Source organism: Prionailurus bengalensis, chromosome E2 (assembly GCF_016509475.1).
Source record: "Prionailurus bengalensis isolate Pbe53 chromosome E2, Fcat_Pben_1.1_paternal_pri, whole genome shotgun sequence".
NCBI classification, from domain to species: domain Eukaryota; kingdom Metazoa; phylum Chordata; class Mammalia; order Carnivora; family Felidae; genus Prionailurus; species Prionailurus bengalensis.
The window spans coordinates 17,845,988-17,859,737 of record NC_057352.1 but is presented as its reverse complement, the minus strand read 5'-3'; the positions used below and the strand labels follow the sequence as shown (position 1 = coordinate 17,859,737).

Below are 13,750 nucleotides of genomic sequence, written 5' to 3'. Positions count from 1 at the left end.
TCATTGGTGGGATCGAGCCCCACATTAGGCTTTGTGCCGGTAGTGTAGAGCCTGTTTGGGATTCTCTCTCCCTTTCTCTCTGCCGCTCTGCCTGCTTGTGCACATGCACTTGCTCACTCTCTAAATACACATTAAAAAAAAAAAAAAAAAAAGGACTATGTGCAACTCAAAACTTGTTTCTATTTCCAGGGCGCTTGGGTGGTTCAATTGGTTAAGCATCTGACTCTGATTTCAGCTCAGGTCCTGATCTCACAGTTGTGAGATTGAGCCCCACATCAGGTTCCACACTGAGTGTGGAGTCTGCTTGAGAGTCTCTCTCAAAATAAATAAATAAATAAATCCAAAAAACTAAAAACAAAACAAATAACTTGTTTCTATTTCATTGGCCAGAATTTTGTCTCATGGCCCTTGTAGTTGCAAAGGTGACTGGGAAATGTAGTTTTTATTCTGGGCAGCATGTTCCTAGCCAAGTGTCAGAAGTTCCTATATTACAGAAGATGGGGAGAAGGGATATTGGGGTCAATAAGTAGTTCTACCACAGTTTCTGTGGGTGGGAGATCCTAATTGTTCACTTAATAATACTTTTATTGTACATGCAGAAGCCCCTTGTTAGCTCCTTGAAGTAATTCCTGGTGGGGTGCCTATTTGGGGGATTCTACTTAATTGTTGCAATTACTTAATTATAACTTCTAGAGAAAGAGTTGGCAGCAGCAGGCACAACCACAGTGAGAAGAATGAGGTTGAACTGTTGAAGAGTTGAGGGGATCCTCAGGGGAAACTGCTGACATCCACAAACAGCTTGTTATATACATACTTTGATGCCCACCATAATGGACACAGACACTTACATACACAGAACACACACACCTGGACTCACAAACACTGGAGACATACTCAAAACACAGAGACTCACACTCAAACATGAGAGGTTATAGTGCACACAGATTCTCTCACACACGGGGAAGCCACACAGGAAACATTGAGACTCACATCAGACACCCACCAGTTATAGATCTGCACCTATACATACACACACATCACTGAAATTGTCAACGTACAAAAAAAAAGAACCAAAAAACATTACTTTAAAAAAAAAAAGATCCCAAGGCTTAGGCCCCTATGGTGTCAGGGAATTGTCAGAGTGAGGAGACTTAGAGGGGGTGTCCCCCAGCTTCCCAACCAGTACCTACCAGCTTGAGTTCAGCCAGAGTCCATGAACCTTGGTTTCATAAGACCTCAGTTCATTGCAAATGAAAGACAGTAAATATCCAATATTCTACATTTTTTGAGCCTCCACTGTATGTCAGGCCTGATAGGGAGAACATATTCATTAATTGGACACAGTCCTTGCTTGGGAGTTAAAGACAGACAAATAGATAATTACAAAGCATTGTCTCTTTTTTTTAAACTGTGATACTTAATAATGAATAAGGTTGAAAAAAATAATAATGAATAAGGTTGCTGGCAGTGGGGGAAGGAGAACAAAAATCACTAAATCCCCCAGGTGGTCCTGGTATGAGAGAAAGAATGGGGTAGGGACATTTGAATAGAAATCACCTGAACAAAAAGGGATCGGGCTTTGTAGGCCTGATATAACCCCTTTGGTGATTCATGCCCATCAGGAACCTGATCACTGTGCTCAAACAAACTTAGGCTGAATGCAACCTTTGTCCTGGAGCTCAGCTACATCAGTAACTGAACATGCTTAATGGCCTGCGGGAGTTGATTCATGTACCAGTTACAAATTTGGATTATTCAGTAGGTTAAGAGAGGTGGTATAACCTTACTGAGGAAGAGCACAGGCTCTGAAGCAGGAAGCCTGGATTCAAACCCCAGCTGTTTCACGCAGCCACTGGGTGACTGAACAAGTATTCCTCTGTGGATTTGAGCTTCATTCCTATAAACTGGGTCTGAATACATTACTTCCCCGAAACGATTGTTGTGAGCATTAAATGAGCTAATATATATTAAGCGCTTAAATCAACTCCAGCCATATAGGTAAATGCTTAGTATTAGCTGTAGATATTATAATAACTACATGCATCCAACATTAGTAATGCTGACTTTATTTAATCCTCAAAGCGGGACCTGCCACTAATTTCTTCACCTTAATTTCTTACCTCACCCCATCTTTCCACGTCTGGCGTCATCCTCTCTGGAAGGGATTCCCAGAGGTTCCCAGACCCACACTAGCTTCCCAAGTCCCTGCAACCTCAGGCGTCCCTAGCTTCGGCACCATCCCAGACACGGGCAATAACCACTCAGCCGCCACGTGGGGGCAGCAGTGCACCGCTCAGCGAACTGCGCGCAGCGTCATGTAAAGCGCCGAGTCTCTCAGGCACTGGGCGGGCGCTCCAGCCTGGCACGCGAACTTCATTTCCCAGAAAACCATGCGACAACCTTAGCCTCATTTTGCTCCTGTCTGGAAGCGCAAGTCTTGCTCCCTCCCAGCTGCGCGGGGAATTGAGGGGCGAAGGGATTTGGGCTTTTCCGTGGAGGACGATGTTGCGCAGGCGTGGAGGGCTGCAGAGCCCGTCTGAGTTTAATCGGAGAATGGGAACCGATGTCCCGGTGGGGGCGCCAGAGCTGACTTTCTGGCTTCTTGGAAGAACCGAGAACAGGTCACTTTGTGGCTGGGAGTTGGCTGGGCCATCTTCCCTCCTTCCTGCTTTCCTGCATCTCGACCGGTTGGTCATTCACTCTCCAGGCCTGTGGTCGGCAATCAAGCCAGGTGAAGGCGCTCATATCTTAAATGAAACAATATCCCCTTTATCTTCTTTTCTCTCTCCCAAACAGTTAAATCTTTTCCCCCAACATATAAAGGGATTTTAAATTAGAATAGTTAAGGATTTCTCAAGTACCCATCACCCAGCTGTATGTTTGTCAAACATATGGCCGTGTTTTATTTACTCGGCTTTCTCTTCTCCTCTCCCATTATTTTAAAGCAAATCTCACGCAATATATCATCTCATTTGGAAGTGTTTCTGTATGTATCTCTCTAAAAGATAGTTTCAGTTACACCAAAATTATCTAATATAATTATTTAATATTGTGTAATATAAATAATTATTTAATATCTAATATAGGTCAGTATTCAGAAGTCCCTGGTGGTTGCATAAATCTTTTTTTTTAATGTTTATTTTTGAGAGAGAGAGAGAGAGAGAGAGGGCATGAGTGGGGGAGGGGCAGAGAGAGGGAGCCCCAGAATCCAAAGCAGGCTCCAGGCTCTGAGCTGTCAGTACAGAGACCATCCCGGGGCTAGAACCCATGAAAGGTAAGATTGTGACCTGAGCCAAAGTCCCATGCTTAACCGGCTGAGCCACCTGGTTGCCCCATTCATAAATGTCTTTTCACTGTTGGTTTGTTCAAATCAGAATCCAAGCAAGGTTCACACACAGCATTTGATTGACATCTAAGTCTCTTATTCTATAACATTTCCTCCTCCCTCTCAATCTTCTTGTGGGATTTCTTACAGTCTGATTTGGCTGGTTGTACCTCTTGGTATCCTTCAATATGTTCTTCTATTCCGGTGTGTTCTATAAACTGCTTGGTTCAAAAACTGGGTTAGATGCAGGTTCAATTTTCCAGGTAAATACACTTTCTGGATGGTGTTTGAGTTCTTCCATCAGGAGGTACCTATGTGCCTCTTGAGTTTGCAACTCCTGTTGTGTTGGTCCTAAAATACGTTTACAGGGGTGTCTGGGTGGCTCAGTCGGTTAAGCGTCCTCCTCTTTTTTTTTAAATTTTTTTTTTCAACGTTTATTTATTTTTGGGACAGAGAGAGACAGAGCATGAACGGGGGAGGGGCAGAGAGAGAGGGAGTCACAGAATCGGAAACAGGCTCCAGGCTCTGAGCCATCAGCCCAGAGCCCGACGCGGGGCTCGAACTCACGGACCGCGAGATCGTGACCTGGCTGAAGTCGGACGCCTAACCGACTGCGCCACCCAGGCGCCCCAAGCGTCCTACTCTTGACTGCAGCTCAGGTCACAACCTCATGGTGAGTTTTAGCCCGGCCTCTGGCTCTGCGCTGACATCACAGAGCCTTCTTGGGATTCGCTCTCTCCCTCTCTGTCTGCCTCTCCCCTGTTCACACTCTCTCTCTCTCTCTCAAAATAACTAAAGTTTTTTTTTAAAAGTTTTTAAAAATCTTAAAGTAAAATATGTTCATAAGTTGTTTGACACTTCTCTTTTTTTAAATTTTTTTTAACTTTTATTTTTTTGTGAGAGACAGAGAGCAGGAGTCGGGGAGGGGCAAAGAGAGAGAGAGACACAGAATCCGAAGCAGGCTCCAGGCTCTGAGCTGGCAGCACAGGGCCCCACACGGGGCTCAAACTCACAAACAGATCATGACCTGAGCTGAAGTTGGGTGCTCAAACGACTGAGCCACCCAGGCGCCCCTTGACATTTCTCTTTTTAAGAGCCCTCCCCTTGAGTGTGGATTGGACTTAGTGCCCCACTTCTAAGGAAGAGAGCATGGCAGAAGTAATGGTGTATGACTTTCATGTTTTTTTGTTTCTTGTTTTTTGAGAGCTAGAGAACAAGCAGGGGAGGGGCAAAGAGGGAGACAGAGAATCCCAAACAGGTCCCACGGCTGTCAGCGCAGAGCCTGACACCGGGCTTAAACCCAGCAACCAGGAGATCACAACCCGAGCCAAAATCAAGAGTCAGACGCCTAACCTCCTGAGCCACCCAGGCATCCCAGTGCATGACTTCTAAGACCAGGTCATAAAAGCCATTGTATCGGGATCACTTGCTTGGGGAGAAGCCAGCTGCCCGTAATTGTGATGACACTCATGCAGCCCTATAGGGAAGTCCATGTGGCAAGGAACTGAGGTCTGTGAAGGGTCTGCGAGGAATTGAGGCCCCCTCTTGGAAGCTGATCCTCCACACTAGTCAAGCCAAGAGGTAACTGCAGTCCTGACCAACAACCCAACTGCATCTCATGAGAGATCCCGAGCCAGAATCACCCAGTTATGCCACTCCTGAATTCGTGACCCAAAGAAAATGAGATAATAGGTTGTTTTAAGCTGTTAAATTTTCAGGGTGCCTGGATGACTCAGTTGGAAGAGCCTGCAGCTCTGGATCTCAGGGTTGTGAGTTCAAGCCCCATATTGGGTGAAGAGATTACATATATACATAAGCTTTAAGCCTTTAAATTTTGGTTTTAATTTGTTAGCAGCAATAGGTACTTAATGCACCTGTGTTCTAATTACCTATTGTTGGATTAAGTATTACCTAAACCTCAGCAACTTAAAACAGACATGTTTTTCCTACATTTTTGCAGATGACGAATTTAGGAAGGGGGTGCCTTAGTGGCTCAGGAGGTTAAGCATCTTGCTATCGATTTCAGCTCAGGTCATGATCTCGTGACTGGTAGGATTGACCCCCACATCAGGCCCTGCACTGATAGTGCAGAGCCTGCTTGGGATTCTCTCTCTCACTCTCTCTCTCTCTCTGCCCTTCCCCCATGCACACACGTGCATGCGTGCCTGCATGCTCTCTCTCTCAAAATAAATAACATCTAAAAATAAAGAATTTATGAGGCACCTGGGTGGCTCAGTCGGTTAGGCATCCAACTTCGGCTTAGGTCATGATCTCACAGTTTGTGGGTTCAAGCCCCACTTCAGGCTCTGTGCTGACAGCTCAGAGCCTGGAGCCTGTTTCAGATTCTGTGTCTCCCTCTCTCTCTGCCCCTCCCCCACTTGTGCTCTGTCTCTCTCACTCTCAAAAATAAATAAACATTAAAAATTAAAAAAAAAAAAGAATTTAGGAGGGGCTTGACTTAAGATCTCTCATGTGTTTGAGTCAGAAGTTGGCTGGGATTGGAGTCATCTCAAGGCTTGACTAGGCTGGATGTCCAAAGTGACTCAGCAACTTGGCCGACAATGACACTGGCTGTTGGCAGGGAACTCAGCAGGAACTAAAAACAGAGCACCTCTATACCAAAGCACCTCTCTACATGGCCTTCCAGCACTGCAGTCTCAGGGTAGCTGGATTTTTACATGGTAGCTGACTTTCTGCAGAGTGAGTGTTCTAGGAGAACCAGGCAAAGCTGCATGGTCTTTTCTGACCTTAGAAGTCACACAGTATCACTCTGCTGCTATCTCTTGATCTAAGTGAACACAAACCCACCCAGATTCAAGAGGAAGACACATAGTTTCCAATTCTTGATGCAAGGAATGTGAAGGCTTTGGTGGTCAAGTTTTTAAAACAGTTACACCTTGCTGTACAGAACTTTTTTTTTTTTTTTTTTTTTTTTTTTGGTAATGTCTATACCCAACATGGGGCTGGAACTCACAACCCTGAGATCAAGAGTCACATCCTCTTCTGACTGAGTCAGCCAGGTTCCCCTACAGAAAACATTCTTTAAGGCACTAACTTGGGTCCTTTTCTCTCCTCATTCTACACATTCTTCTCTGATCTATTCTTGTGACTTTGATCGCCATCTACATGCAATTCCCAGGTCTATCTCCAGCCTAGATACTTTCCTGATGTACATAGTGGTTGCCAACAGGACAGCTCCCTGCTCCTGCATTAGATGTTGCTTAGATACCTTAAAAACCAGGTTGTGCCAGTGTAAGTTCCTGAGCCACAGAATCATGAAAAATAACAAAAAAAATTATTGTTGCCTTTTTAAAATGTCTATTTATTTTTGAGAGAGAGAGAGAGAGAGCATGAGCAGGGGAAAGGGAGAGAGAGAGGGAGACACAGAATCTGAAGTAGGCTACAGGCTCTGAGTTGTCAGCACAAAGCCCAATGTGGGGCTTGAACTCACGAACTATGAGGTCATGACCTGAGCTGAATTCAGATGCCCGACTGACTGAACCATCCAGGTGCCCCTAAAATTATTGTTGCTTTAAGCTACTAATTTTGGGTAATTTGTTATGCAGCAAAGGCTAACTGATACATGATTAAGGAAATGTTTCCTGTCTACCTGTGGGTTTTGCGAAAGGGACTATATGTTTTTTCACAACATAAACAATCACAATGCCAGCACAGGGCCTGGCATATTGTATTCATTCACCCATCCATCTACTCATTCAATCTTGTATTCATTTATTCATTCATTCAACACATTTATTGAGATCCTGCCATGTTGCAGGAACCTTACTAGGTACTGTTGCTACGGCAGTACCAAAACAGACAAAGTCCCTGTCCTCATGGAGTTCACATAATTTAAAGCATTTATTTGGGGAAAAATAGCAGTTTGGAATCCCATTTTACATGCTATGACAAAATAGATTCCAATTGGATTTGAGCAATATGTGTGTGGGGTAATTGCATGAAAATGTAAAGGTTTTTAACAGCAAATACTGAATGACCTCTGTATGGAGAAAGATGTTCTGAACTTCAACATAGTGGGGGAACAGACCATCAAGGAAAAGACTGATGAATTTGGCTATACAAAGAGCTGAATATTTTATATGTCCAAAAAAGGCATAGGCAAAATTAAATATGCATTAGAGAAGTATATTTGCAACAAAAGTGATAGGCAATTGATTAACACCCTTAATGAATGGAGATATTAACAAAGTAATGTGAAATTAACATGAAAAGCCAATAAATGAAAATAGGCATAGAATATGAAAAGAAATATCAATGGCCAAAAAAATCATGAAAGCCATGTTCACCTAAAAATGTTACTTAAAAATACTGGGACACCTCTTTTTTTTAAAGATTTTATTTTTTAAAGTAATCACTATACCCAATGTGGGGCTCAAACTTAAAACCCCAAGATCAAGAGTCACATGCTCCACTGACTGAGCTAGCCAGATGCCCTGAAGGACTCCTTCTTTTGTCTGACAAATCAGCAAAGATGCTTAAACTATGGTTTCGCAAGGCTGAAGACAATTCAGGGCAATAAGAAATTCCATCCACCAAGGTTGGGATGTGAGTGGCAACAACCTTTCTGGAGAATGACAGAGATGAATCCAAAGCCTGAAAATATGGACATCTATTGATCCATCACTGACATTCCTAGGAATTTAGCCCCTGAAAATAATGAGGGAAGTGGGTAAATATTTTACTGAAAGGATTTTCATGGCACTATATATATATATATATATATATATATATATATATATATATATTTTTTTTTTTTTTTATAAAAAAGAAAGAGGGGCGCATGGATGGCTTAGTCAGTTGAGCATCTGACTTTGGTTCGGGTCATGATCTCACAGTTTGGTTCATGAGTTCAAGCCTCACATTGGGCTCTCTGCTGCCAGCACAGAGTCTGCTCTGGATCCTCTGTTTCCCTCTCTCTCTGCCCCTCCCCAGCTCACACGTTTTTGTTTTTTGTTCTCTCTCTCTCTCTCCCAAAAATAAGTAAATATAAAAGAATGAAAGAAAGAAAGAAAGAAAGAAAGAAAGAAAAAGAAGGAAGGAAGGAAGGAAGGAAGGAAGGAAGGAAAAGAAATTCTGTTCAAGCAGAATTTAACAACATTATAGGAAGTGTTACAAATGCTCAAATATTAAAGGGTTCCTTGATAAAAGAAATGTGGATTTTGCTGGCTTAAACAAAGATGAGCTGCTTTATTATAAGAATTTTCATTAATATGATAGATTCCATGATAATATACAAGAGGGAATATCCTAGGCATTATTTTCTGAATTTATTTGGTCCTGGAGCCTGTAACAGTTAGCTACTGCTGTGTAACAAACCACACCCAAATTTCGTGGCTCAAAACAATAACCATTTATTATTCTCACAAGTCTATGCTGAGTGGTTCTGCTGATCTGGGTCTGGCATAGTTGATCTTGGCTGAGCCTTCTTGTCGACCTGTTTTCATGGAGGAGCTAGAATCCAGACAGTGAAAGAGGGGGAAAACATAGGCTTCTTGAGGCCTAGGCTGGGAAGTATTACACTGTTCTTTCACCTCACTCTGTTGGTCAATGACAAGGCCAGTGTAGTTTCAAGGCGTTGGGAAATAGACTTCAGCCCTTGACATGAGAAGCTACAGAGTCAATTTGTACAAGGTAAGGTGGGGGGGCGGTGAGGAATGGAAAATAAGGCAGTTTTTGCAGTCAGTCTACCACAGAGCCCTTTCTTCCTGCACTACATTAATTAAATTCAATAAAGCTAGCTGCTGTTAACTGAAGAACCTCCAAAACTCAGTGGCTTAATAAATTAATTTTTTTAATTCACACCATAGTCCAGTGCAAGTCAGTGGGGTCACTCTGCTCCACAGAGTCTTTTAGAGACCCAGCCTCTTTCCATCTTCTGTCTTGGCCCCCCTCTGGGTTCTCAGAGTCCTTCCTGTTGAGCCAGTGGGTATTTTTGTTTGTTGTTGTTTTTTTTTAATGTTTGTTTATTTTTGAGAGAAAGAGACAGAATGCCAGTAGGTTAGGAGCAGAGAGAGGGAGACACAGAAGCAGAAGCCGGCTCCAGGCTCCGAGCTGTCAGCACAGAGCCTGAAGCAGGGCTCGAACTCACGAGCTGCGACATCATGACCTGAGCGGAAGTTGGATGCTCAACCGACTGAGCCACCCAGGCGCCCCTGTTTGTTTGGTTTTTAAGTAGGCTCCACACCCAACATAGGGCTTGAACTCATGACCCTGAGATCAAGGGGCACCTGGGTGGCTCAGTCTGTTGGGTGTCTGACTTCGGCTCAGGTCACAATCTCACAGCTTGTGAGTTTGAGCCCCACATCAAGCTCTGTGCCGACAGCTCAGAGCCTGCATCCTGCTTGGGATTCTTTGGCTCCCTTTCTCTCTGCCCCTCCCCTACTCACGTTTTGTCTCTCTCCTTCAAAAATAGATAAACATTTAAAAAAATTAAAAAGAAAAAAAGAAGAGTCACATGGTCTAGGTCTCAGCCAGCCAGGAAGCACCCCCACCCCCAATGTGGGAGGTTTTTAAGGTCAGACCTGGAGGTTGAACACCACACATGCCATTGGCTAGAAGTCAGTTATAGGTCCATATAAAATTGCAAGGGACAGTAGGAAATATAGTTCAGCTGTGTGTGAAAAAACAAAGGGAAGCAGTTTTGGTGAGCAATTAGCTAACCTCTGCCACACGTTTTGGGACATGCTATATCTGAAAATAGAGATGGGTTATGTTTGTTTCCTTGTTCATTGCCTGTCTCCCTCTACTAGGATATGACCATTACATCCCCATCACTTATCCAGGGGTATGGGCATGGATATAGTAAGCACTCAATGAATATATGTAGAATAAATGAATGAAAAAAATTCTAGTAATTTTCAGATGACGCAATGTTTTGGACACACTAAAAATGATATTTTTAGGAACATGGGAATTGCTCAGGGTATGTATAATGGGCACTGTGGATTAAATAGAATTTAATATAAGCCCTCTAACAGAACTCAGTAGGGCAGCAGAGGCTTAAATAAAATTAAGTGTTCTTTCTTTCCCATGGTAGCCTGATGTAAACAGTCCTGGGCTGATAACAAAGCTCAGTCCCACCACATCCACATTCCAGGCAGTGAGAAAGAGAAAGAGGAAATGAAAACTCACTCTGATGCTTCTTCAGAGCACAACCAAGAAATGAAATCCTAGTTTTAGTGTTTAATTTATTCTGCCTTATGGAATATGACAGTCATCTCTTTGGTTACTTTTCAGGGCAAAAGCTGTTAGAGCTGATGTCTAACAACGAGGTCGGGTCACGGGTGAGCAATCGAAGGGAATATAGCTGCAAGTTCCAGGTTAATGCAAGTTGTTTGCAAGTTGATGAGCAAGATGCAAATTGCATATGCAAATTTTATACATTATTAGAAATATATAAAAATAATTCCAGGACAAAAAATCAAATGAGAAATATAACTACATAGAAGTTTGAGGGGCATCTGGGTGGCTCAGTCGTTAAGCATCTGACTTCAGCTCAGGTCATGATCTCACAGTTCTTGAGCTTGAGTCCTACATCGGGTTGAGCTTCAGCCCCCCTTTGGGTGAGCCTGCTTCTCTCTCTCTCTCTCTCTCTCTCTCTCTCCCCCCTTCTCCCTCTGCCCCTCCATGGATTCTTTCTCTCTCTCTCTCTCTGCCCCTCGCTCACTTGCAGCCTCCCCTCTCTTAAATAAATAAACAAATAAATAAATAAATGAATAAAACAAAAAAATGTTGTCTTTGAAAAGTGGGTGAATTTTTCCTTTTAATTTTTCTCTTGCTGTATTTTATACATTTTCTACAATGGGCAGGCATTACCAGGTATTTTAAATATTTTTAATTATGAAATATAGCACACCTACAGACAGAGAAAAAATAAGGATGAACAGTGTACAGGATCATTTTAACGTGAACACCCAAGTATCAGAATGATCAGGCTGGATAGGGGTGGAATGCCGGAGAAAGTACCTGCTTTAGCTGGAGCAGGAGGCAGGAGGGAATTACCAAGGAAAGCTTTAGGGAGGGAGCCATCTGAACCATGAGGAAGCCTCAAAGATGAGGAAGGTTTGTTGTGCCACCATGAAAGCACCTACTCTATTGACTGGTTTTCATTCTAATGAGGAAGTCTGAATTATATAAATAATCCCCCAAAGGATGATGATGATGATGATGATGAATAGCTAAGAATTATTGACCATGTGTCCCGTGCCTAGCTTTGAGCTGGGTGATGCTGGGGACATAGTAGTCCCTACGATAGCCCTGCCCTCCATCATAAGGCCTTCAATCCAGTCCAGGAAACAAACATTATTGATCACTACTGATTTTAATTTGTTATGATATCTTGGGGAAGAAGTTTGGGGAATCTTAGGAGCATATAACAGGCAACCTGCTCCAGTCTGCGATAGGGGAGGTCAAGAAAGACTTCTTTGATGAAGTGCAATCACCGAAACAACTCCAAAGCAAGAAGGGTAGGAGAGCAGTCCCTGGGTGGCTCAGTTGGTTAAGCATCCAACTCTTGGTTTTGGCTCAGGTCATGATCTCACGGTTTCATGGGTTCAAGGCCTACGTCGAGCTCTGTGCTGGCATTGTGGAGCTTGCTCGGGATCCTCTCTCTCCCTCTCTCTGCCCCTCCCCCACTCACACTGTCTCTGTCTCTCTCAAATAAACAAACAAACAAACTTAAAGGGGAGGGGTGGTACGAGAAACGTTCTTGCAGGGACACAGCCTATGCAAGAGCCTGGCAGCAGGGAGTCTGGGAAGAAGAGTGGGGATAGAGTGATGGTTAATTTTTTCTGTCTGGCATACAGCGTTCCTCCATATTTGCTGTGTCTGTGAGGGTGTTTTCAAGCAAGATTATCATCTGAATTGGTAGACTGACTAAAGCAAACTGCCCTCCCCAATGCTTGGAGGCATACTCTAAATCTTTGAGGGTCTGAATAGAACCAGAGACTGCTGAAGGAATAAGTTGAGTTCTGCCTGACTGTGGCACTGGAACATTGGTCTTCTGCACTCAGACTGGGATTTATACCATTGGCTCCCCTGGTTTGTGGACCTCCAGACTTGGACCAGGACTTACACCACTGGCTGTCCTGGGTCTCCAGCTCGTAGACAGCAGACTGTGGGACTTCTCAGCCACCGTAATAGTGTGCTGATTCCTTATAATAAATCTCTTTCTCCTATTTGTTCTATATATTCTGTTTCTCTGGAGAATCCTGACTAATACACCATTAAACAACGGGCAACGGAGGGACATTAGTCTGGATTAGTCATCACATGACTATTTGGCATCAACCATGCTTGGGTTTAGACTCTGCCATCCCTTCAGGCGGGTGACACCACCTCTCTGAACCTCCACTTCCTCCTGCTCGTTCCTTCAGCAGAGTTGTGAGCAGCCCTCCAATACCTGCCTGTACAGCAGTTACCCCAGCTGGGTCATCAAGGCCTCAGGAGGTATTAGCTGGGTTATGGCTATTGTCCGTTTATTCACCGGTGGCATTGTAACACGAACATCGTTAAGGCAGCAAATTGTGAGGATTAAAAGCATGAGCTACAGAGCCAGCCTTCCTGAGTTCAGATCTTTTTTTTTTTTTTTTTAATAGGCTGTACACCCAGTAAGGCTTGAATTCACAACCCCAAGATCAAGAGTCACATGCTCTACCAACTGAGCCAGATAGGCACCCTGCTGAGTTCAAATCTTGACTCTGGCACTCACTAGCTGTGTGATCTTGGGCAAGTAATCCCATCTCTCCCCTCATTGACATGATATAGTAACACTTCTACCTGCATCAGTCAGAATAGGCTGGAATATGCTGTGGTAAGAAATGAGCCCTAGACCTTAGTGGACTAACTACTCAAATTTTATTTCTTGCACATAGAAACAGGCATGTCCTCCATGCCATGGCTTAGTGACCCAGTTAGCTTCCTTCATGTGGCACCTCTGTGCTTGCCTGACTCCCAGTATTGCCTAGGCAGGAGATGAGACCATAGAGCATCCTGTATTGGCTTTTAGATTTATTTATTTATTTATATTATTATTATTATTATTATTATTATTATTATTTTACATCAGACAGGTAATGTGCCAACATTGTAACAAGGTTTAAGGGTGGCTGGCACATGTCACATAACAGCATGAACATCCAGTCATCACACCTATGAACTACAAAAGGATCTAAATGCTACATTTAAAAGTGACATTCCTGGGGCACCTGGCTGGCTTAGTCTGTAGAGCATGTGAGTCTGTGCTGTTTGATCTCTGGGCCATGAGTACGAGCCCCACACTGGGTACAGAGATTACTTAAAAAATCAAATAAGGGGTGCCTGGCTGGCTTAGTGGGTGGAGCACGTGACTCTTGATCTCAGGGATGTAAATTTAAGCCCCATGTTGGGTATAGAGATTACTTAAAA

At 43.5% G+C, this 13,750-nt stretch overlaps 1 non-coding gene across 1 annotated transcript; it reads right to left on the bottom strand.

The window, feature by feature from the left end:
* Positions 1–13,406: 13,406 nt before the first annotated feature.
* On the bottom strand, positions 13,407–13,514 carry LOC122495304. The gene has a single exon (XR_006300382.1). It is a non-coding gene; the product is annotated as a small nucleolar RNA U13 (small nucleolar RNA).
* Between the last annotated feature and the right edge of the window lie 236 nt (positions 13,515–13,750).